A 23,823-nucleotide genomic window follows, 5' to 3' on the forward strand; every position below is an offset into this window, starting at 1 on the left:
TCTATCTTATGTGTGTGCATGTCTTCCCTGTCTGTCTGTCTATGCACATTTGCACCACAGCCCAGAAGAAAGTGGATCTGCTGGAACTGGAGTTACAGATGGTTGGGAGCTGCCATGTGGGCAGTGGGCTGTGAATGCAGATCCTCTGGAAGAGCAGCCAGTGCTCTTAGCCTCTGAGCCATCCCTCCAGCCCTGGATATGTGAACATTAAAGCTATAAACGTAAAGTAATGAAAATATTCAGAAAAGATTTTACAGCATGCCATGCAACACATACTATTGTTTGACCCTTTTAAAGGGAACAGGAGCAGTAACACATAGTACTGCACGGATGAACCTTGGGGATGCTGTGCTACGCCAGACAAGCAGACACAGGGAGAAACACTGCCGGATCCGGATCCCACTCAGATGAAGTACCCAGAGCAGACAGAGCCACAGAGCCAGAGGAGTGGCCGGAGAGCCTGCATTAAGTGGGTACAGCCGTTCAGTTGGGGAACATGAGAAAGTTCTGGATGGTAGTGAATTAATGGTACGAGACTGTACACTTAAAATGTTTCAAATGGTAAAGCGGATATTATATTCATTTATCGCAATAGAAAAATCAACATGTTTAACATGTTATAAAATGTGATGGAATGCAAAAGAAGGCCTGGGAGACTGATTATTTTTAATAAGCAACATATCCACAAGTCTGGACACACTATTAAAGATCTGAGATCATGAGCTGTAAACTTTCACCCAGGTAGATACTGATATCAACCAGCCTAGTGAGTCATTTCCAACATGGACTTTGGAGTAAAGGTCTGGACTGGGTACACACTGTGGATGCAGAACATCGGCCCTTCCAATTCTGTTTGCCAGCCTGCTCTGTGCCCCAAGGCGACCTCAACCACCAAATCCAGGTGCTTGCCTCTGGATTCCTGCTAGCTTCCACCAATGAGAAGCGCAAGGCAGAGGCAGGAGAAGCTGGGTCCGCCAACAGGATACCATGGATCTAAAGACTGGGCTTCCCTCCAGCTGGACTGACTTGGTGAAGCACCCCCTCAAAGGCTACAGCCAGGAGACTTTCTCCAAACAGCACTTCCTGTCCAATAAAGTAACTATTCCATCCCCTGGCCCTGGAGTAGGGTGGCTCCCCGTTAGCCTTGTGTCAAGTACAATCTCTTATTATTTTCCCTAAACCTGTGCATTCTAAGTTGGGCTTCCTCAAATCCTCAGACTGGAGTATGCTCCCTGCTTCTGCTGGGCCCCAGGGTGAGACAGGCCCAAATGATCCCTAGAGTGCTATGCATGGCGACCATGTATTGGAAAAAAAAAAAAAAAAGAAACCTACAGTATAGGAAAACATGGGGTATGGGGTAGTCTCATGATACACACACACACACACACTCACACACACACACACACAGAGAGAGAGAGAGAGAGAGAGAGAGAGAGAGAGAGAGAGAGAATAAGGACATCAATTTTGAAGGTTTAAAAACACAGGGTTAGGTACATTTGCTGTTCTTTCAGAAGACCCCAGGATTGGTTCCCAGCACCCACATAGTGAGTCACAACTGCCTATAACTCTGGTTCCTGGAGATCCAATGTCTCCATAGATGGCCCACGTGCATGTTGTATGTATACATACAAGCAGGCAAAACATTGATACAAAATACTTGACCACACTGTGAACCCTAGATTGTGGATTATTTACTGGAAAAATCTGTTTTTAGTTATGGTGTGGCTTGGCCCTAGCACACACCTTAAATCCAAGAGTTTTCTGCTTGAATACTGTAAACAGGATTAAAAGTCAACCATAGGTCAAGAGGTGACTCAAGCAACCAGCTGATAGGAAGTAAACATGGGATTATTAAGGAAAAACCATAAAGAGTAAGAGGGAGTCAGGAGGACAGATAGAGACACACAGGAAGTACACAGGAGGGACAGTTTGAAAGGAGCTTTTTGGAAGCCCTTTCGGAAGGTCATCTGGGTGCTTTCTCTGACTAGCAGGTTTTCACCCTAGCATCTGCCTCCCAAGTCTTCATTGGTAAAATTGAATAATTGAGATTTCATTAAAAACAAACAAACAAACAAACAAAACAACAACATTTAAACATACAAAATTAAAAAAAAAACTTAAAAAAAAATTAGTGCCTAGGCTCTTTCTCACTCTCCCCTCAAAACTTAGCCATCTATTCATTCCCTCAGAAAGTGTGGTGACACCATCTACATCTAGAACCAATTCTCCAGAGGGGTCTCCCTGACCGAAAGGCCTGCCATCCTCCTCCCTGTCTGGGTATGCTTTATGGAGGGAGATCTTGAGTTTTCCCAAGTTTTATAACGGAATTCTCCAGGAAATATGACCTTCAAGGAAACCACTTAAAAGATGTCAGGCCTGCTTCTTTCCTGACCGTTAAGTGTTGTTCCTCCTCTCTGTGGCAGATCAGAGGTGTCAGAAAATGAAGCCTAAAGCGGCTTCAGGAAGGAAGGAAATGAGAGAGCCTGGGAAAGCAGCGTTTCCTCCGCTACCCCACCTCAGTCACAGGGCTAACGCTGGATCAGGTCAGCACTTGCTGCCAGGCGATTCCTCAAGGCAGGCACCAAAGGATGAACAGGAAGTTATCTACAGACTGTGGGGACCCCACCGGGCGGGGGAGGGAGTGTCATAGTGTTTCCTCTACACCACCACAGCTCTAGTGAACTCTGGCTCTACAGCCTGTGGAATGTTGAAGAATCAAGAAACCACACTCTAGCTGGGAAGGGATGTCTAAGAAACTGAGGTAGAAACGACACATGGACCCGACGCATGGACCTGAGGAATGGACCTCTTCTAACCATTCAACTGCAACAGTTGTCACATCTCAACTTGTCCTGAGGAGGAAGGCAGCATTCTCAGCTAAGGGGACAGGGTAGGGCACTGAGCTTCTGCCAACCATGGAAGGGCCCTTCAGTTCTCACATCTGAAGTGAACACCACGAAGGTCCCCTGAAAACTGTCCTGTCAGGCTTCCATCCCACACCCCATGAGCAGACACGTCCCTCTCTTTCTAGTTTTAATCTTTTTTTAAAAAAGAACTTGCCAAGTCTCTTTTGAACAAGACCTTGTAAATGGAGGCCCCATGATTAATGTTTTGAGACATACATTTTAAGACATTTATGAGGAAAAGCTTTTTTTCCAAACGATTTAACCTAGGAGTTTCTTCAGCATGCTCTCAGACTGACGTTTCTTAAATCATGTGTGAACCTCATTTATGAGTGGAAATTTAAGAACCACTGACTCATAGCTAGATAACAGGGACATGTCTGAGCTGGGCAGCTTAACGACACATTTAAATCAGGGGTTCCACGACGGTGCAGATGTAACGCGCGCAGAATCTATACGCTAGTGGTTGCACAAGTCAAGACTAAAGTGAAACCCTGAAGTGAAACTTGAGGGTGTGGCTACAGATATCAGCCATACGCAAGTGAAAACAGGCGTCTCCGAGAGATTTTCAGATTTTTCAGGAGAGGCTCAGAGAACAAGGCGTCTTCCACAGTGCTCTAAGCAAGGAGGACACCTGTCACTGAGATCTGGGACACAAGCATCAAGTTTCTTTCTTTATCTATTTATTGGTTCAAGGTGAACTGACCTTTCAGCCTCAGAAGATTTAAAAGACAAGGAATTTCTTTATCCTCCAGCCCACGTCAGCCTGTGAAGTATTCTTGATGTTTTGGGAGAAATGATAAAGGAAGGAAGAAAACTGTAGATTTGGGCAGAAAGAACATGGAGAGACCCGTCTGGCTGGAGTTAAAAATATCTGTAACTATTTCCAGGGAAGGGAATTTAGGTCATTATAAGGAGTACTGATATCCAAGCACCCTGGAAAACAGGCTTTAGCTTTATACAAACAACAAGAATGATCACTGGCCTCTTACAGAAGCTGAAGTCACCACACTGGACAGAAGTGTGGAATCTCTGGTAGCTTCTTTTCAAGGTGAACAAGGAACTATACCAAGATGCATTTTACCCAGTAAATGGCTTACATAGTAAACAAGGACTTAAAGTCTTAACACAGGATGTTCAGCCTCGCTCTTCCCCACAAACACAAAGGGACCATGCCTTATCAACAAAGTATGTGGGAAACTCAGTAAAGCTATGCTATTTCAAAGCCTTGGTACACATTCATTTATTACAATTTTAATATAAATTTTAGTTATTAGTAATACCTGAATAAAACAGACCAGGAGTTAGCAATATTCAATATGATTTGGTAAGAGTAAGGAAGGAGATATGGTTGTAATTACTTTAAGGTAAATTTTACTGAGATGAGGAAGACTCCAGAGTCTCTGATAAAGAACTGCAAGATCTGACCATGCAGGACGGCATCTACTGGAGAAGGAAACCAGTCACATGGGGTCTGACATTCACACAAGACCAAGGTGAGCAGCAAAACAAGAAGGACGGGCCAGGCCTGGTGGCATGTGTCTTCCTTTAATCTCAGCACTCAGGAGACAGAGGCTGGGAGTTCAAAGCCAGCCTGCTCTACATAGCTAGTTCCAGACCAGCTAAGGCTACACAGTGATAGCCTATCTCAAACCACGCCCTTCCCCCTTCCAAAAAGAAAAGAACTGAAGAGGAAGACAAAGTCTAACCCTCCTGGGGAAGGAGGGGGTTCTACAGTAGGGGCAGGGTCACCTCACATAAGTGGTTGTTTCAAAGTGGGCAATAACATGCAAGAAACTGATTAATCTGAGGCTAGCATTTTTTTAATCTTTTTTTTTAATCCTTTGCTTTTTTTTTTTAATGTGTTTGGTGTCATGTCTGCCTGTAAGTCTGTGTATCACATGCACGCAGTGTCTGCAGAGACCAGAAGGGGGTGTCAGATCTCTTGGGACTGGAATTAGAAGCTGTTGTCTAACAGATGGGCTGGAAGGGCAGAGCAGGCAGTGTGCTCTTAACTGTGGGGCCATCTTTCCAGCTACCACATTACTATAATAGCAGTTGGGATAAGATCAAGCTAAAAAGGAACAGGGAAAGATTTAGATCACAGACTGCCATGATAGAGAACAACAAAAAAGTACTTCACTTTAATTATGTTACAGATACATACAATGCCTGGCGGTTGTCACAAGCTGGAAAGCTAATTGCCTTACAAATAGCAAATGCATATAATCACTGTCAACTAGTTAACTGTGTCCTAGAGCAGAGGTTCGCAACCTTCCTAATGCTGTGACCCTTTGATACAGTTCCTCATGAAGTGGTGACTCCAACTAAAAAGTTTTTTTGTTCTTACTTCATAGCTGTAATTTTGCTACTGTTATAAATCACCATGTAAATATCTGTGCTTTCCAATGGTCTTAGGCGACTCCTATAAAAGGGTCGTTCCACCCCAAGGTTGAGAACCACTGTCCTAAAGCTTCCAGAGTTCTGTTCTGGGGCCAGCTAGAAGCTGGCACAGTGATTTTTGCTCAGACACTGAGGGTGAGAATTCACTATTTTGTTCTGTCTAGTTCTACATACCATTTTGTTTTGCTTTTACAAAAACAAGTAAGGGGGCTGGAGAGAGAGACAGCTCACAGGTTAAGCAGTTCTTGCAGAGGACCAGGGTTCAGTTCCCAGCATCCGCATGATGGCTCAGTCCTACCTCAGTTCCAGCGAGTTCATAGCTCTCTCTTGACTTTCCTAGGACATAGGTATGTACGCAGTGCACACACATGCAAGAAAGCCAACACTCATACATTAAATAAAAAGCCCATCTGTCAAGAAAACTGTAAAAACTAAAAATGAATAAATGGTAGATATTTAGCATTTTTTTTCCTGTATCCGTTGAGACGAGCACTTGCCCTCCCTTATTCTAGGAATGTGGTAATTATATTTTCAAACGTTAAACATTTTGAATTCTTGGGCTGGATGCTAGCCAGCCCTTTTTAAACTGAAAGTTTTGAGTTGCAAGTATCTAGAGATTTTTGTCCTATGCTCCCAATGATCTATAATCCCAACTCTCTCCCTTGTCTCCCACAATACTGGGATCAACCCTGTACACTCACGCTACATCCCCAGCCTAGCTGCCTCTTTCCGTGTAAGACACCTTGACAGACTTAACATACAGGAGCCTGGCTAGCCTCATAAACTGAACAGGGAAAGGTATCTTCCTCCTCCTCTCTCGCCCCTCCCCTCCTCCCACTCCACAGGCCCCTCCCCGCTGGCCCCTGGCAAACACTAGTCTAGTTTCTTTACAGCTTTGTCTCTTTCTGCACATTTCAAGTTTGGTTGGCCCACACACTGGGAGGTCTCGATGCCATTCTCTAGCACAGTGTTTTCAAGGTCCTCATGTCATTTTCAAATGGAAACTGTCAGTTTAAGGCATCGAGAACCATGATGCATGGCGCACAGAGCCAGGCCAGCTCCATGTGCATCTCAATGCCATCTCTCACTACAGTTATAGGATGCAAAACAAGCCACTTAACTTTCCTGTGTCTTACTTTCTTCATATGTGCAATGAGTTTACTATAAGAATTGTAGTGACATTTAAATGAATTAATATATTCGAAGCACTCAGACCAGCACCTCATATAGATATGATCATCTGTATTGAGGAAAGTCAATTGTGGGATGATATTCTCAAAATCTTTTCTTTTGAAACACAGGGTCTTCCTATGTGGCACTTGCTCTGTAGACCAGGCAGGCCTCCAACTCCTCCACCTGCTTCTGCTTCCCTGGTCTGGGATTAAAGGCATGCGCCACCATACCTGGCCCTCAAAATCTTTTCCATAGCACTGAGATATTACAAGGTCTTGAAAGATTCTGGGACAGAAGAGGCAGTTCAGTGATTAAGAGCACTTGTTTCTCTTGCAAAGGACCTGGGCTCCACCCCCACCCCCCATATGGTAGTTCACAGTCATCTCGAGAGTCCCAGGGGACTCAAGACCCTCTTCTGCCTGTTTGGGTCCTGCATCCACATAAAGTGAAAATAAAGGAAAAAAATAAGACAAATCTTTAAAGTGAAAGGAGAGACCCTATGGAGGAGGGAGGGGGCGAGCTAACAAGTGCTGGCTTCCTTTGGGAATGAGAATGTTCTAGAATTAGTGGTGACAGGGTTGGGAACGCACAGAAGCCACTGACTCATATACTCACTGGAAATTTTTATGGTATATGATTATTTTAATTTTTAAAAATGGGTGTCTCTTGTATTTCAGCAATCTCAGTACTTCAATCAACTGGCAGAGGCTTACACAAAGATTCTGCCTGAAAGTGGCAGACATTTACATAGCTTAATCAGTCCCACCTCTGAAGCATTTTCTGAACTTCATATTTTCATGAAAATAAGTAATTCATACTTTCATGAATATTTTTGTCTTACATCTTATACCTGATCTAGGTTGGAAATGAGGGCAGCGCAGAGTCTGGTGATTTGTGTGTTCACTGGGTGGGGAGACATCGGAGAACCATTTGTTGGGGCAATGAGCTATCTCAGCAGACAAAAGCATCTGACTAAGGTTGTGAGTTCAATCCCGGGATCCCACGTGATAGGAGAGAACTGACTGCTGCACATTTTCTTCTGTCTTCTACATGTGTGCTATAGCAACACACACACATACACACACACATACACACACACACATGCATGCACACACATGAATAAATACTTTAAAAAGAACACTTTGTATGTGTGTGTGTGTTGCTAAGTACTGATCCCAGAGCCTTAGGCATTCTATACACTTGCTCCATCCATGAAATAGTGAGCAAATTTAAAATAGGAAATCATAATTACTCCCAAAATGAGTTAATAACTATATAAATAACAGGATCTGACCCTTAGGCAAGAGAGCATTAAGTTCAGTTTCTTCCTTCTTTTTCTTCTGTGGTGTGTGTCTGTGTGTGTGTGTGGTTTAGGTAAGTCTTTGTACCCCAGGCTGGCCTTGAACTCACTATGTAGCCACAGACAGCCTTGAACACTAGATCCACCCACCTCCACCTTCTAATGGTTTCTGCTGAAACCATTGGCATGTGCCACAGTACATGTATGTGATATGATCCAAACCAGGCTCCACTTGTGCTAGGCAAACTCACAGCTAACTGAGCCACATCCCCAGCCCCAGTTTTAATTTCTGACTCTGTGACTTCTCTAACGCTGTGACCTTGGGAAAGTTCAACTGGCAATTCCTCAGAATGTTCGTTTCTTCACCTATAAATTAAGATAATAGTAATGTGCTTCACAGTGTATGGCAAGGGTTAAATCTGAGGTGTCAGTAAACTTCTGGAACACCTCCTAACAAAAGGCAGAAAACACTGGCTGTGGTCATGACAGTCATAGGGGAGCAGGGAGGAGGGGAGAGGGGAGGAGGGGAGGAGGGGAAGGGGAGGGGGACCATCATCACCCAGATTAACTGCAGCACAAACAACAGAGGTGAGGCAGCATTTCTGGGCGGAGCTAACTTCTCCAAACTGCAACTGTGTTCTTGAGCAGAGGGAGAAATGTGAGTCCTGTGGTTGGTTACAGGTCATAGAGAAAGAGCAACAGACACCCCTGTCTACACTGTGCGTTTGTACAACGCAGTAGATTTGTAACAGACCCACACGATTTGGCAAGTTGTCGACAAAGGAGACCTCTATATATGGGCTCAAGAAAACCTTTGCCAAATACCTTTTGGGGACAAAAGGAGGACATAAAATGAATTTATTTACACACACACACACACATATATATATATATACACATGCCCTGAATTTCTAGGAAAAAACCCGGAGGCTCTGCAGTTACGTCATGTAAACAGCAGTCTGAGTCCATCTGCCTTTTCTGAGGACCTACTGCCATGGACTCCAGCAAGCTGCCCACTGGCCTCACCCCACTCTGCTTTGTTTACCGCACTGTGGCTGGGAAAAAGCAAACCTCACACTTCTCTATGCCTGGAGTTCTTCCACCCACCACTTGCAGTAAAACTCCTCCTCAGGGCAGACAAACCTTGTTAAGATCTAATTCCCAACACAGGTTTGGCTTCACTCCCTGCCACCCTCCAAACACACCAATCTCTGGCCACGAGAAGCTGCACACCTGCTTGCCCCACTGCCCAAGTGAGAACACTATGAACTGAAAACCAGCAAAGCAGGTGTCTTTACTCCAGACCAAGAATCTGATGCAGCGTTCGTTACAGCCGCACACCAGCCTGCAACTGGAGGCTGCTTCTCAGCTCCTTATCTTCTGTGTGCACGGCTGCTTCCCTTGCTTGGGCACGGATAATGAATGTTTCTTAATTTGGGGATTTCAATTTTTAGAAGATTTGAGCAAAGATCTAATACTGTACCCCCCAAGCTAGTCAGGAACTCACTGGGTAGCTGGGCTCAAACTCATGGCAATCCTCCCGCCTCAGTCTCCCAAATGTAGGAGTACAAGCACATCCCACCATGCCCACCTGAAGTGCTTGGTATTTTTCCTTCACTCTGCAAGGGGAAACAACAGATCACCCCTAAGTCTCCACTTGCAAATAATTCATTTAAAATTTTTAACCACGTCAAGTCATAATATGAGGCAACTAACCTGGTTTGAATTTCATTTATGGAATATAAGAATAAACTTTAAATAAATACCGGTCAAATTCACTTGGAAGCTTTTCAGTGACTTCCTGTTAATAAACGCTTTAACCAAAGCAAAACTCTTACTAAAAATGACCACCCTCCTTAAGGCTATAATCAACTCATTGAACGTCTTTCTCTCTGTCTTAGTTAACTATTTGGCTTGAAAACTAGGTGAAAATACTGACATTGAGCCATTTTCTTCTCGGAGCCTTTGAATCAGCAACAGATCAAATATAGCAAACTTCACATGTTACTTTAACACTGGTTTGTTACTCTACAGAGCTATCGGGTAATGGACAGGCAAATGTAACATGCCCCCCCCCCCCACCCCCCCCCCAACACCCAGAGAGAGAGAGAGAGAGAGAGAGAGAGAGAGAGAGAGAGAGAGAGAGAGAGAGAGAACCTGATCTCTTCATGGCCATAGTGATACAGATCCTGGAGTTACTGCATCTCTTGACACTGTAGTAGAACCCTGTGCTACCAGAAGCTGTGGGTTCAGAACCTTCCTTACCAGCAGCATGATTCACAGTCCTGTGGGCTGCTCAAATCTCCAGGACCAGAGCAGGCACCTGCAGAGTCTGGTCCCAAAGCAAACTCACTCTCCTTTGCCCAATCCACTTGGTATCCTCAGGTGCTTTCTGGTAACAGATCTACACTGTCAGATAAAAACATCCTGAAGAGGTTCTGGCACTGAGCCCAGGGAGTCCTTAAAGCAACAGAGTCTCTAAAGAAGAAAACCAGAGGCCTCTGTCCTCCCCACAGCTCCAGGGAACCTGGAAAGCGTCTTGTCAGATAGTTACAAAATGCTTCCAAGGCACAATGTATTGGCTGTCACACAATGTGATAATGTCACTCCCTGACACCTAGAACACTCTAGAAGGCTCTTCAGAAATTACCTTGGGGAGAGACCAAACTATATGGGCCAGTGAATTCGGAACCTTCTGCAGTAGCCATCAACTTAAGCTAACTCACTTTAGAAACAAGAGTGAAATTGTGCCAACTAAACTCTTTAGAAAAAAAAAAAATCTATCTCAGGACAAATGACCAGTTTCAACAACGAATACATTATAAGCAAAATATTTCAATCTTAAGCTTAGAACAAACAAATTTAAACTGTTTAGGAAATGTATGAAATGCAAACGATGTAATTTTCTTGGACCTATTTTTTGAATGGATTATCTCAGAAGATAACGGGCTAGGGAAATGGCACAGTTAGGCTGCACAAGCCTGATGACCTGACTTTGGACCCCCAGAGCCCACACAAAGACTGGACTCCATACCGGGTACACACATCTGTACCCTGGCATGTAACAACAGGGAGGCAGAAGTAGATGGGGGATTTTCCAGAGGCTGGCAGGGAGTGCAGCCTGGGTTATGCAGATGCAGGGAGACTGCCCGGAGCAAGTGGAAGAAGGGCAAAGACCAAACACCCGAAACTTGTCCTCAGCCCTCCAAAACTGCACCATGGAACATGTGAGTCCACAAGAGACACACAAATACATATGCATAATGAATGAATTAAAAAATGACTGTGTGTGACTGGAATCCTAGCACTCGGGAAGCTGAGGCAGAAGGACCACCATGAGTTTCAGGCTAGTCCAAGTCTGCTGGGCAGAGATCAGTTACAGTTGGCAACAGACCTTAACAGACCTTACTGAGAAACGTCACGCTTCTCTACACTGAACTGAAGGCTGAAGCCTTACCTTCCACGTGCAATCATCAGAGTCAGTGTGCTAGACGCTCATGTAAACAACTAGCAAGCTCACTGCTGGGATATTGTATTACATCGTATTAGTTATATTGGAGATACGGTCTCCCCCCAGCACTGGCCTCAGGACAGCATTATCAAGTCCTTGTAGCAGCTGTCAGTCAACTATCCCACACTGTGCTGTGAATAGGAGGTCTGGCCTCTGAGGTACAACAGCACAGAGCCAGATCCAGAACACTACTTATTGTTCAGAAACAACAGAAAAGGCAAAAGAGTATCTACTTTACTAGAGATAGGAGGAGAGAACAAACTAGAAAGGGGAGGTCACGGGTGTGAGGCTGGGGAGTGAAGTACAACTCGGCACATCCATTGCTACTTTTTCTGCTGACCGTGCAGGCTCATTTGTGCTGAAAGAATCCCAGCGTGAGAACAATGCCTGCCAGGCTTGCATGGGGCCCAGACCCCACCGCTGGAGGTCAGCACCAGGCATTCTCTCCTGGTCTCACACCATCACGGCTCTCAGCATCCCAGATCCTCACTCTGCCTCCAGAAAAATGCAGCACATCCTCCTCTTCCTCCCCGGCCCCCAACAGAGGCTGGCATAAGGGCAGAGCCTGTCGGGGTAGACAGTGTACTAGGCTCTGGTTACGCTGTCAGAGAGCAAATGCAATCCCACCACCTCACCCCTCCCTCAAATTAGAAGGAGGCCGAGAACTGTATTTTCTCATCCTGCACCCCTGCAGGTTTCCTGTCTGGGTCACAAACCCGGGACACATATTCCAGCCGATCAGGATACAGAGAAGGGTATAAGGAGGAAGTACAGTTATGTGGGATTGAACATGCTGATGACAGGAATGTTAACTGAGGAATTAGCTCACTTCCTGATATTTATACGCTCACATGTCCAAAGGGCATATCACAAGGCAAACAGATTAGGGAAACAAAGCGATTATGCGAGGTTTACTTCAGTGTCAAGAGAAAATAGGTGTGGTGATCCTACCCAGTACTGCAATTCCAGCACTTGGGAGGCTGAGATAGGAGGATCTTTGAAATTCCTAGGCCAGCCTGATCTACATAGCAAGTTCCAGGCCAGAGATCAGGGCTACACACTGAGACCTTTGCAAAACAAACAAACAAAAAACAAACAAGCAAAAACTATTTTCTTCACTCCATTTATTTTGTGAAAAGGGGAAGCTGTAATCTGAAGGAAAAGAAGGAGAAACTAAACTGATGCTAAAGGACATCAAATCATCCAGCCGTTACCTCCCTGATTCCAGGGTTGGGACCTGCTCCACTGGGGTCCAGACCACAAATGCTCCATGTTCAACTACGACGATTCGGGGCTCGGGGTTCGGTAAGCTGTGGCTCCTTCAGGCCCAGTCTGGTCCAAGTGACCAGCAGGCTTCTCCCACACCTAAAGCTAATTATGGCCTGTTACCCTCCTCCATCCTAACCAGAGGACCAAGGTGAGACCAAGGTGACCTGATGGCTCAACCCTGAACAGGGAGGAAGGCTCTGAAACCATGGTGTGAAGCGCAACCCCTCATCCACAATATGAGAAATAGACCGTTAATAGGTTGGCACGAAACCCAAGGTTATAGGGGTTTTCTTTTCTATATTTTATAAACCTTCTATATATAATAATAACTATATAATATATAAAATATAAAATATAAAATTATATATACATATATGCATGTATATACAATATATATACACAATATATATGTATATATGGGGAAAAATACCGCTCTACAGCAGGAGAGCAGGGACAGTGGTAACTAAAAGTATCCAGCAACTATCCTGAAGAGCCACCTATGTCTCTACGTGTTAAATAACTATGGAATTTCTTAGGATATCCTTAAGGTTTACACCTTGAGAAGAAACTGACCCAGAGTAAAGGCACTACTCTTTTTGTGTCTATATTGATGACCACGCTGACCACTGCAGTTATAATACTGGATGTGACTCTCCTTCACACGGCTATTTAAATTTTGACTCTCAACAGCAGAAGGAAAATGTGGCCTCATTGTGAAGTAAGTGTGTATTAGACCCTTGGGCTTTGGCCATCCATTAATATAAGGAGAGTGCAGAACAATTGAGGACTCTTATTCATGTTAGTAACAACTCTCCATATAGCTCAGGATTTGGGCTTGCAGCCGGAGTGAAGCTATCTTGTTTCCTAGAGGACAAAGTCTGCAAAGTTTTCCCTAAGGGCTAACAGCTATTCAGCAGTCCACGATACAAAAGCTCAATATGTTATAGGCAGAGGAACCGCCTACCCCTGATGAAGGGCACACACAAACTGCACACCTTCATTCTAGGTACTGCGTGGCACAGAGCCTGCACAGCACATGGAGGGGCCTTTGAAGGCACGTCACTCCTTGATCAGAATTGCACCAAGTCTGGGTATATAATTATATTCACAACATTAACATACAATTTGCACCAATTGTAAATACATTTCTAGTATTAATTAATGTCTTTTAACTAAAGATTGATAAGAATTCATAGTGTATGGAACACTAATACAAATTTCAAGAAAATATAGAATTATATATAGCAGTATCATCTTAAACGTGCTTCATCCCATCTGACTGGGGAAGCTAAGCAGGGTTGGGCTTGGCTAGTACTTGGATGAGAGACCTAATAGATGCTGTTGGCTTAAAAAGAAAGAAAGAAAAATACAGATCTGAGAAACACCAGTCTCCTAATTTATATATTTTGTAGCACCATAAAGTAGGCCAAGGTTAAGTATTTTTTAAAAATAGATATTTCTCCTAATAAGAATGTCCACATGTTTTCCTAAGGAAATACACTCCTGGGTCCTTGTACTCTGCTTCAGAAACCCAGAGATACAGAATTTAGTAGCTGTTGAGAGGATGAGAGAAAAAGTCCGGGTAAGCATCTTAAACTACTAGGAACCATCTAGAAAATAACAACAACAACAACAAAAATAAGATTTGCAATAGGATCAAATCAAGGAAGAACGAAGCTCGCCTCTCTAGGCTCCCATGGAGGACTCAAGCTCCGACAAAGGAGCCGAGGACACTTGAAGTGGAGTGGCATGAGCAAGGCCTTGGGTTTGACCCCAAACATGGGGGGTAGGGGCATAAAGGACTTAAAAAATAAGGCGGTGACGTCCCTAGAGATAAAAATTGATGGAGACTGTGCCCAACTCAAAAGGGCCATGGAAAACGTGTAGAGACACAAGAGGACCCAATATAACAATGATGGTCGGCTGCTAACATGAGGTGATTCCAGAGAGGAGGCCCTCGGGAACCCTTCATACTATTCTTAGGGCTCTTCTGTTAGTTTAAAATTATTTCTAAGCTCTAAAAAAAAAAAATAGGTAAGTAAGTGGAAAATCACCTCACATGCTTTTGGGTAGAACATACTACCATTAAAAGATGTTACGCCTACTCAGAGTAACTTATAAATTCAACGTAATCCCAATTTTAAAACCTCTCAAAATACACTTTTTGAGCAACTTAAAGAATTTACTCCAAATTGTATAAGGAAAAGTAAACTTTAGCCAAGGAACAGTTGCGTGAACTTTAAAATGAACGACGCTGTGCTGGTCATCACAAGATGACTAGGATGTCACTGTAATGAAAACCTGAGCAACAAACCCTGGAGCAAGAGCTACAGACCAATGGGACACAACAGGTGTGGCATTATGAACCAGTGGGACAGTCGGTGAGCTGGAGAACAGTGCATCATGGGAGTCATGGAGAAGGGGAAAGGGTGCCAGGATTCAACAACAACAACAACAAAGCCATGAAATTTTCTTCTTCTGGTCTCCCCCCATCTCCCTCCATCTCCTTTCCTGCCTCTCTCCTGCCCCTCTCCCCAGATGTTATCAGAAAACCTGGCTCATCAAATAGAAAACAGGAGAGGGCCCGATGCAATGTGGACTCAATGTCCCTAAGACTTAGAGTCACTCTCTCTCTCTCTCTCCCTCCTCCCTCCTCCCTCCTCCCTCTCCCTCTCCCTGTGTATGTGTACATGTGTGTGTGCGTGTGTGTGCGTGTGTGTGCAGGTATGTGTATGCGTGTGCATATGTGTGGTTTGTGCACTGAGTGCATGTATGTGTGTGTGTGTATGCATTGACTGCACCACTTGCAGAGGCAGAAAAGGCATCAGATCCCCCGGTGCTCAGGAGCTGCCTAATATGGGTCCTAGGACCTGAACTTGAGGCCTCTGGAAAACGGCAAGTGCTCTTAACCAGTGGTTGTATCTCCAGCCCCAGGGAGAAATTTTTTTTTTTTTTTAAACAAAATTTGAGATGTATAGACCTAGATTAAGTAACTTATGTGGTAATATAAAGCTAAAGATTTATCTTGACCAAAGGAAAATAGAATAGACCAGATGAGAAGACAGGGTCAAGGTATAAATGTTCCAGAGAGTATTCACCTTCTAATCCTTCTGCAGATCAGTGACACCACAGACTTCAACCCCAACAGAACAGCCCAAAGAGTGCGTGTGCACATTTACAAGAAACTGTGTGCCTAGGAGATGCTCAAAAGGCCTAGTAATACAAATGAAAATAGTAAGCTGTTACTTAGCACTTATGAGATCAGACAAAGTGCCCAACGCTAAATGCTGGCAAAACGTCAGGGCACAGATAATTCTGAGGGACAGAGATGGATGGCAGAAATGAGTCTGGGATCATCCACAGAAATGCTACACAGCTTTGTAAGCAGACACGGAGGTAGAAGAGGGTGTTTCCTGCTATAATTACTTGTGGTGTTGGGGAGCAGGTTAACCTGAGCATCCACCTGTTACACAGGGAACAGGCAGCTGTGGTGTGTGATACAGAATGCCAAAGAGGCGGGCTGGAGAGATGGCTCAGTGGTTAAGAGGACTGACTGCTCTTCCAGAGGCCCTGAGTTTAATTCCCAGCAACCACATGGTGGCTCACAACCGGGGGATCTGCAATGGGGTCTGATGCCCTCTTCTGGTGTGTCTGAAGAGAGCAATGGTGAATAAATAAAATTTAAAAAAAGAGTACTTGTTGCAAAAAAAAAATTTTTTTTCAAAGAGGAGAGTAGGTGGATGCACATCGACAGTGGCTGGGGAAAAAGGACATCTGCAGAACCAAAGGTAAAACACATAACGCAAACACTCCCACCCTGCAAGACTGCACTCAAACACACAAAGCACACAGTGAAATGCAGTAGAAGACAGCACCTGGGATAGAGGTGCTGGAGGGGGGCTTGAGGACCTAGGTTCAATTCCTAGCACCCATATGGTAGCTCACCACCATCTTTAGCTCCAGTGGCATGGCACCTGGCTCTAGGCATGCATGTGGTACACATATATACATGCAGGCAAAACACTCATACACACACATATTATATATGTATATCTATAATCTATATCTATAAATGCATGTGTGTGTGTGTGTGTGTGTGTGTGTATCCCAGTGCTGGGGAGAGGTGGATGGATGAGTTGAGTTTGAGGCCAGCCTGGTCTACATAGTGAGCTCCAGGGTGGCCAGGGCATGCATATAAATGTGTGTGTGTGTGTGTGTGTGTGTGTGTGTGTGTGTGTGTGTGTGTTTAAAAATGGTTTGAAGAGCATCTGGGGGCAGGTAAGTGGGATAAGAGAACTGAAAGCAAAAGAAATGTTTCAGATTTTGATAAAATAACTCAGATGAGAGCCATGCCTGGCGGTGTGCAGCTCTGACCCCAGCACTGTCCAGGCAGAGGCAGGCTGATCTCTGTAGCTGAATCTGTAGGAGCCTCAAAAACAACAGCAACAAAATTCATAGGACCTGTGATGGGCACAAAGTAGGTCCATTTCCATCTGGAAAGTTCCAGATTTTCCTGACAACAAAAGCTACTCTGGCTGCCAGATCTGTAGCTGAATGACACAGATCCTGTATCAAGCAGAAAGGAAAATCAGAGATAAGAAAGTCTGAGAGAGGAGAGCAGAGAATATTCACAGGAGCTGTCTGTCCTTCCTTCCTTCCTTCCTTCCTCCCTTCTTTCCTTCCTTCCGTTCATCTGTCCTTCCTTCATTTCTTTCTATTTCCCCCCTTTGAGGTAAGATTTAACTACATAGCCCTGGCTAGTCTGGAACTCACTATGTAGACCAGGCTGGCCTCAAACTCATCCATCCTCCTCTCTCGGCCACCCCAGACTGGGACTAAAGGCAGGTGTGTGCCACCATACTCAGCTCTAGTTTTTGTTCTTGTAGTCTGATTAAAAAGACCTGGCCCACTGTGTCTGGATTTGGGGTGACCTCGGGTTTGGGAGTGATCTGGCTCCAGGTGGGTTGCTGTCAAGTTTTTAGGTCCTCTGTGGCTTTTACTCTGAGAACCTCATCCTGCCTCGTCTTGCCTCCCTGAAGAAGGACTCCACATGACCTGAAATCTTAAAATTCTGGAGCTAAAGGAGACCCAGTTATTCTGTAGATGAGGAAATGAAAGCCCAGAGAAGAAGTCTGGTTTACGTCCACACAACTAATATAAAAAGGAAGGCCTCCCATTCTGCCCTCGATCCCCCATGACCCTCTGCTCCCGACATGTCCCCTGCACTGCATCTACTCTTAACCTGTTTCAAATGGACAGAAAAAGACCCTGAAAGGCTCCCCCCTTACTCAGAGTCAAAGCTGGCGTTTTGACAGTAGCCTCTTCTGAGGTGTCTTTTCCTGCTCCGACCACCTCTCCATCTGCCGCCTTCCCCGTGTCTGCTCTCCCTGGCCACTGGGACCTTGTCAGCCCTCCCACCTATCAAGCCTGCTCCAGCTCCAGCCTCTCTCTGGCTCCTAGTCTCCCCTCAAGTCAGAGATCAGGAGACATCTCAGCAGAGGTTTTCCCCCACCCCTCTGTGTAAACAGTAACATCAGCCCCTACATGCTCTTTCCTATCTACCGGCTTGGAACTTTCCACTGTATTCTGCTGACCCGATCCGCTATGCTCACACATGCCCACTGTCCCTCACAGTCCCACTGGAGCATGCATTTTGTCAGCCTTTGCCCACTCTGCTCGTACTTCTGCCCTGACTCCCACAGTAGGGCCTGGCTCATGCAAGTGCTCCAAAAAGTATTTGCTGTGTGAATGAATGAATGAATGAATGAATGAGCCACTTAGCATCAGAACACAACCCTCAGACTCAAACTCCTTGAACAACACTTTATTGTGCTGTCAGTTCTTGGTAGCCACAGATCTTCAGCCTACAGAAAAGACTTACAAAGTCAAAGATGAAGTAATTCATTTAGCTATCCTGTGCTGTCTTTTTTTTTTTTTTAAGACAAGGTCTCACTATGTAATCTTAGCTGGCCTCAAACTCACAGAAATCCATCTGAGTTTAAAGTCATGAGCCACCACACACCACACCAGGTAGTATGGCTTTCTTTTTAACACCAAGGATGAAGAGCCTAAGTTAGCACCCAGTGCAAATAATAGCTCTTTCATGGGGGCCGGAGGCGGGGGATGGCATGGTTATGGCTGGGACGCTCCATCTGCCTGCTCTACAAGTGAGAGCCTACTTCATAATGAACTCCTAAAAGCAAGACTGAGTTATTCAGTCTTGAAAATTAGTTTATTCAGATGCTTTCATGGCGGGGTATAAGAAACGATTCCACATTTGCTGGTGTGGAACTTTTGAGAAGTATTCTGAATGAATCTCAAGAATGCTTTATCAACGACAACCACAAAGCTTGGGCGTCTCATAGGATCCTGTAAGAGTGACAAAGTCACAGGCAATACGTTAACTGACTTGTATTTTGTCCCAAAGGAGAGAATAACAAACCTGGAAAAATAAGCTGAGCTGTGTAACTGCAACTGTAACTGTAGGTAGCAAGCCTCCGCTTGTAGATGAACTGAATCATTTAAAAAAAAGTCTGCCTCCCCACCCCGCCCAATTTGAGACTAAGCAATCTGTAGCTTAAAAAATGACTCTGCATTTATCTTAGCCCAGTACAGATCAAAGTGACCCAGAAGGCTGGGAACGGTGATGAATTTGAAGCGTTGGAACGTGGCATGCAGGAAAAGTTTCCTTCTAAGGCAGAGGGAAAGAGCTCTGCTCTGGAGACATCCCTCATGACACTCTGCAAACACAGAGATAAACGTTCAGAACGCAGAACACTCTCGCCCCTTCGGCAGGAGTAGAGCATCCTGTAGTAGTAGTGTCAGCCCAGTGGGCACTGGGGGCAAGGCCCTGCCCTGCCACCTGGGGGAAGGAGGAATGTGAAGAAGGTCTCGCAGGCAAAGGGGGTGCTCAGAGGGGCATGGGGCCAGAAAAGAGGGGGTGAGTGAGATGAAGAGGTTAGGAGGCTCTATTTTGTGGGTTAAAGGACAAATAACTCATACATATTTGAACAGCATCTAAAAAAATTCCTATCCCACGTCAGCCCAAACCATGCGCGATGTGATAAAAGTTAGCACAGTTTGAGTCAGAATGTTCTCTGCTTTTTGGAAAAATTACCTGTGACAACATGTACCTCACTCCTATGCTGGACTTGCCTAGACGCACCATTGGGTGACATTAACACAGAAACATCCATGACGGAAACAAGCAAAACAAACAGGTTTCACTCATTTCAGTCCAGTGTGAGGTGGGTAGCTGGGAGCCACAGTGAAGTTTAACATCTGCTACATATGTACAATTAACTTTGCTTTCTTAGGACTTTGTTGTCACCAGGAGGGATTTGTTTCAAGTAAGTCAGCGTACAAATTAAAGACTTTAGCGGTGGAAGGGCCTGAGAGATCACAAGACCCACTAGTTTAGGGGAATGAGTCCCGATAGACACACTAACTTGAACATTATACCTCGACTCCGCTCTTCCTTGGACTGTTTTATAAAAATGCAGCACTAACTGAGAAATTAGGTCTGTGAGCTGCAAAAACCGCCTGTTGATTCGTCAGCTCCGTCAGCGGCATGTAACTCACTAAGTACAGTGGAGTCTAAACTATGCTCCTACCCAAGTATCGGTGTCATCACCAGCTTGTCACCATTATTAATTAGGAAGTTCCACGAAGTGCTCCCACGACCATAAAAGAAGCACTGTAAGACAGGTTAGAGTCTGCCATCCATAATTCCACATACGATCTTGCTTTTCAAGTTGGCTTTTAAACACAGCCCTGTGCCCTAAACACTCTTCGAAGCTCTTAATATACACCAGATGCCAGCCCGTTTGGTCACCCCAACATCCCTTTATCCGGGTGACAGACAACCATCTTCCTCTGACACACGCATGCCTGGCATCAGTGCCTGGGTACCTAAAAATTCCAGTCAACCAAAGCCGCATCTCCAGCTAAATATAAATAGTCCGGGGTTGTTTGGGAAACCATCCCTGCCTGGCTGTCACGGAATCCCGGCCTCACATGCCCACCAGCTGCAGCAGCGACCGGGGCAGGACTGGGGCTCAGTTCTTCAACTCAAAGCCAAGAGGCAGGGCGGCGCAGTGACAGCGCCCCGGCTGGACACCTCGTCCCCGCGTCCGCGCCCCGGCACGGCCCCTAGGGCTCCGGGGGTCCCCTGCGCCCCTCGGACGTGCGTGAGGACAGCGAGGGCCTCGCGTCCTGCGGAGCGCAGCTCAGCGTGACCGGGAGCAGCGCCGCAAGCCCCGCGCGCCCCGCAGGCGATCGTCCCCGCCACCCGCCACCCTGCCACCCGCCACCCTGCCACCCGCCACCCTGCCACCCGGTCACCCCGCCACCCCGCCGGCGCTCGGCCCTGCACCGACCTGCTCTCCGCGCTCGGCGTTCCCTCCGCGCACGGCCACTGGTGGCCCGGCCGGGCCGCGGTCACCTCCCCTCGGCGGCGGCGGGCGGGCCGATCCGGGTGACTCCGCGCCGCCCCGCCTCCCTCCGCGCCGCTTCCGCCCCGGGGCCCCGGGCTTCGCTTCCCGCGCTCGCGCCCCCTGGCGGCCGCCCAGGACGACGCCCCGCCACGTCGGGGCTCGGGCTCCCAGGGCCTCTCGGGGAAACTGAGGTCCGGACCGCCTGGGCGTTTAGAGATACACCTCGCTCAGGCTAGGATCCAGATCCCCACGCACCCGCGCTACCGCCAACCTAGAAAACTCGAATTCTCCGTGGCGCGAATTCGCTTACTCCGCGGTGGAGGCTAGTCTCGAACCTTCGATCCTCGTCCATTCCCCCAAGTGCTGGATTACAGGGAGCACCACCAGGTCACTGCCCACTCCTCATCGATTTTTTTTTTCTCACGAGCAAAGTCTCGCAGGACAATTTTGAGAATTTAAAAGCAAAGAATCACAGAATACAAGAACCAAGCGCCTCGGTTTCTGAAAGTCCCCGAGGATTTCTGATTGTTAAAGATCACAAGAGCACGGAGAGGCTGGTGCGAGTGCTGGGGTTCACGATCAGGGGACCTACCTAGCAGATTTAAAGAATGCAGGACTCATATCACTATGCACACACAGCAGAGATAAGGCTTTATTTTAAAGTCTCATTAGCTAGATTGTTTCTTGACTCTAAAAAATCGTAGTAAACTAGACATAGCATAAAGGGTATCGTTTGAATCATTGTAAAGTGTGGAGTTCATCAGAGTAGGTAAATTCACATTGCTATGCAACCATCATCTTGTCTGCCACCAGGACCTTTTAATCTTCCCAAACTGAAACTGCTCTCATCATACCGGGACTCCCCTGCCAGGAATCCCTCCTCTCCCATGTCCTTATGAATTCTATTCCGGACGCTCTCATAAACGGAATCCACAACGCTTGTCCTTTTGGTGTCTGGCTTATTTCGGTTAGAATAATGCCTTAAGTTTCATCTGTGTTGTTCTATGTGTCAGAATTTCCTTCCTTTTTACTGCTAAATATACTACGTTGTGTTTATGCCTGTGTCCTTCACTGGGCATTTGGCAGAGTTTCCTTTTTGGCTACTGTGGATAAGGCTATGACCCAAAGTGTACGCGTATCTACTGGAGTCATTGCTTCTAGTTCTTTGGAGCCTGTACCTAGGTCTCACTTACATTATTCTCCTCCTTTGCCGTTCGAACACTGAAGGAAGTCATTTTTGTAGTAAAACAAATATTCCAGATTTTTGGTTTTTTAAAAAAATTAACAAACTCTTCAGTTGCTTGTGAAACAGTGCGCTTTCCTTCCCTTTTTGAAGTAACATTGACATCTGTTACCTAGATAAGAACCATTCTTCTTCTCTTCCTTCCTTCCTCCCTCCCTCCCCCCTCTCTCTTTTTCTCTTTCTCTCTCTCTTTCTTTCTTCCTTACTTTATTTTTTGAGACAGGGTCTTCTCTCTCTTATATGGCTCTGGCTGTCCTAAGCCTTGCTATGTAGACCAGGCTAGACTCAAACACCTAGAGATCCACTAGCCTCTGCCCCCACCTCTAAGAGCTGGGATGAAAGGTGTGCACCGCCACACCCAGTCACTAATACTTGTTATTATTAACTAACCACAATTTTGTTTTCTGTGTATATGCTTTTCTACTGTGGTTTGGAGCCAAGGAGTCCTTATGAAAGCCAGATGAACTGGAAGCAAAGATTTCATTTTGAAACTAAAACAACATTGGAACGGCTTAGCATAACTCAGCTCTATCTAAACACCTCTATTTTTTTTAAACATTTATTTATTTATTTATTTATTTATTTATTTACTGAGGCAGGGAGCACTTGAGGCAGGGGTCTCATGAGGAGCTCAGAGGACAACTTCTGGGAGCCATTTCTCTCCTACCATGTGGCCTTCAAGCTTGACAGCGTGTGTCTTTCTCTCTGAGCCATTTCTCCAGCCCCTAATAGAAACATTTTCCTTTCATGTGAGAGTCAGTTCTGGAATAAGCAGGTCAAAGCCATCAGTCTGTTGAACAGCATGGACCCAACAGACAAGAGACTTAACAATGCCCGAATGGTTGGTGTAAACCATTCAGCCTCAGAGCGATACTCTTTTTAAGTGTAGCACACAACTCCCTCTGTTGGAGGAGGAAAAATTATAAGCATCTTCTGTACTGTAACACTATTTTCTAAATCTAAATAAGTACAGAACTGATCATAGCTTTGATCTTAACAAAACAAGTAAGAAAATCCCTGTCCCTGCCCCAATCAATCTCAAACCCCAAAAACAACTATAGTAACTGTGATAATGGGTTCTCTCTTGGGTCTAAACAATGTACCCCACTAAATCATAAATCAGGGAACCAAGAGTCTAATAGAGCCCCCCCTGTAGGTGCGGGTAGTGATGTCTTCTTCTGCATTGAGAACTTCTCAAGTCAGTGGTTGATCCACTCCAGTTTGAAGACAATTATGAGGCATCTTCATGTTTCCGGCAAAGAAAAAAATACGCTTCCCAGGAGATTTCTCCTCCCTGGATTTGTTATTATTGTCTATTTGTTTAATCAGTCTCTCTGGCACCAGCGTGAGGCATCTGCCGTTTGCGAATCAGAGGAACCAAAGCCTTGATCCCCTCTCTTCGGACTCTTATATTTGTGATTAGCAGGAATCAATGGAAGTAACAACAGTTGAGCTATCCTCCTTCCTGTAGGAATGGCGACTATATTCTGTATTGCCTTGGTCATTACCTTACACCTTGATAATCATTGTCTATAACTCCAGGAAAAATTTGTAGTCCCTGCATAGTAGCACTGCTTCTTCCCACT

General features: G+C 45.5%; 1 protein-coding gene across 1 annotated transcript in view; it reads right to left on the reverse strand.

Moving 5' to 3' along the window:
- Dnmbp (dynamin binding protein) overlaps positions 1–20,988 on the reverse strand; it is a 98,005-nt gene extending 77,017 nt beyond the window's left edge. The window contains exon 1 of the mRNA XM_028774679.1: positions 20,938–20,988. The gene's annotated coding sequence lies outside the window, so the exon portion shown is untranslated. The remainder of the gene's footprint in view (positions 1–20,937) is intronic.
- Positions 20,989–23,823: the final 2,835 nt, after the last annotated feature.

The sequence above is a fragment of the Grammomys surdaster genome, unplaced genomic scaffold (assembly GCF_004785775.1).
Source record: "Grammomys surdaster isolate TR1022 unplaced genomic scaffold, NIH_TR_1.0 66, whole genome shotgun sequence".
NCBI lineage: Eukaryota > Metazoa > Chordata > Mammalia > Rodentia > Muridae > Grammomys > Grammomys surdaster.